This window comes from Corvus brachyrhynchos, unplaced genomic scaffold, assembly GCF_000691975.1.
Source record: "Corvus brachyrhynchos isolate BGI_N302 unplaced genomic scaffold, ASM69197v1 scaffold279, whole genome shotgun sequence".
NCBI lineage: Eukaryota > Metazoa > Chordata > Aves > Passeriformes > Corvidae > Corvus > Corvus brachyrhynchos.
This window is the reverse complement of record NW_008246060.1, coordinates 3,094,360-3,096,708: the sequence shown is the minus strand read 5'-3', so window position 1 is coordinate 3,096,708 and position 2,349 is coordinate 3,094,360.

The following is a 2,349-nucleotide window of genomic DNA, read 5'->3' as shown; positions in this document are numbered from 1 at the left end:
GGGGACAGGGGGGAGGAGGGTGGGGGGAAAAGGGGTAGAGAATATAAAAATCTACAGCAAACACAGAAGCTTGTCGTGTGTTTGGCAAAGCAAATGTTTCTCCTTGTTTTGGTTGTGTGTTCTGGAGCTGTGCATTTGTTTATGCAAAGTGTCCAATGTCCTTTTGGTTACGTCCTGTTGGAGTTTGCTGGTAGGCTTTTTGGAGCCATGCTGAGGCAGCACAGGGCTGGGGGACAGGGAGAGCGGAGGAGGGCTCCTCGCTTGCCCCATGAGGAGACTGGCCACTGCCGGGTGGGGAAGCTCATAATATACTGGGCAAAACATCAGGGCTGAGGAAAAGAAATGGTGGCATAAACCCCCAATAGAAGCGATGCATTATTTGTTTAAGAACTCTTTTAACAGAAATCTTGGAAATCTTTCAACAGACTGTTGAATTCTTCATTGGCTGAAAAGTCGTCTTTTTTTTTTTTTCTCAGTGTCTTAAATGGGGCTTTGTTTGCATTGTTTGAGTTCAAGGGGCCTTATTATTGAATGAAATTGCACAAGCCTTTCTTTGTGCAATCAGACCATTGTTATTGGTAGGTTTGTAAAGGAAACTGCAGAATCTAATTGCCAATAGAGTCATAAATCTATTTGCTAGGAGCCAGTTCCAAGAAATGTTGCAATTCAAACGCACTATGTCCAGGATGCATTAGGGATGCTAAAGGTTGAGAGATCCAAAGGAAAAGGCCCAGCAGCAAACGGCTCGTGTGTAGCTTCTGGCCACACTCTGTGCCAGGCCTCACCAAGCACACGGGAAATAGGGCCTGATTCCCAGTGTGATCGTGCCCCTGGCCAGGTGGGGTGGGAGCAGGCCAGCAGTTTGCAGCAGGTCTGTCGTGGCTGCGAGCTGGCCTGGTGCAAAGAGCTTGCCCAGTGGATTCGTGCCTGGGAAGTAGTTTGTCCCAGTAGCAGAGAAGGTGGCTTGGCAGCAGCTGGAGCTCAAGCAGGGCACAAGTGCTGTGCTGCCTCTGCCAGCACCTCTGCCCCGTTTGGGGAGACGTGGGGCTGCCGGCTCCAGAGACCACGATGGGGGTCCCTTGCCCCCACCGCCTGCTCGCTTCCTTTGCAGCGATCAGTGAGGTCGCATCTGGTCCAGTTTTGCGATTGTGGTGATTTTGATGAGCAGTGGGACTTCCTGCACTGGCGTGAGGCGGGTGGCACTGGCAGCGCTGCCACGAGCGCTGTTTGCTGTACATGTGGTTGATATTTCGTTAGTTCTCTTCCTCCTCCTCCCCTCTCCCCCCAGCCCCACAGTTTTAAATACGTTCTAATAATGGCAGCATAATCTACTAGCTGTTTATACTTTTTTAACTTTCTTTTGTTGTAAATATTGTATACTTTTTGTGATTCAAGTTATGTAGCCTATATGCTCTGTAAGGTGATGATTTGTATATATAAAAATGGCCCAGTAATATTATATAGTTTCCCATTTAAAAGGTTATTGAGTAACCTTTGCGTTAGTTTAAACACTACCAGAAATAAAGCTGAGCCAACTATAAACACTCAATTTTTGTATGTTTTCCAAATTGTACTTATTAATGCTTTTGATACTGTATTATGTGCCAATAGTTTCCCAATCACATAGCAGGCAAAAGATATTTTGTACTTTTTGATCCACTGTAATATTTAATAAAAAATGTTACTATCTGTTCCCTTTTGTGTTTGATTAATAATTCTGTAAACAGCCCTTATCGCATTGGATTACATATTATCCCATCCAACCTTTCAGCCCTCTTATATTGGCTTTTCTAGAGAAAGTATCTCCTCCTGCAAATGATTAGATTAAAGAAATGGAAGTTTGCAATTTTCTCAAGGAGGGAGAGACAAGATCTTCAGTCAGTGCCCCTCTATTTTTGCAGTGTGCTGGCATTAATGTGTGGCTGTGATCATGCTGACTATAGGAATAGCTTTTGAGAGGATTACTTCCATGCTTAGCCAGTGGCTCCAGTACCAAATTTGCTCCATTTGCATCTCAGAGTAGGATTTTTTCTACCAGTACTGCAGGCTTGAGCTGGGATCTGAAGATCGCCCCCTCTTCTTCCCAGCTCACACTTGGGCAAGGTTCTGGAGTCCTGGAGTTAGATGCTCACTGGTAATTTCGCTGATGATGCTGGGTCCAAAGAGCCCCCATAAATCTGGGAGCCCTTTGAGAACACATTAGCACAACAAATGCTGTTACGCTCCTGGTCTCCATACGTGGGAAAATCATTTGGGTGTGTGTAGGTCAGGCCTGGGTACTCCCCTTGCCCAGAACAGCTCAGCAGCAGGACAGGCATGCCCAGTAGCCAGGTGCTAATCCCACCTAGG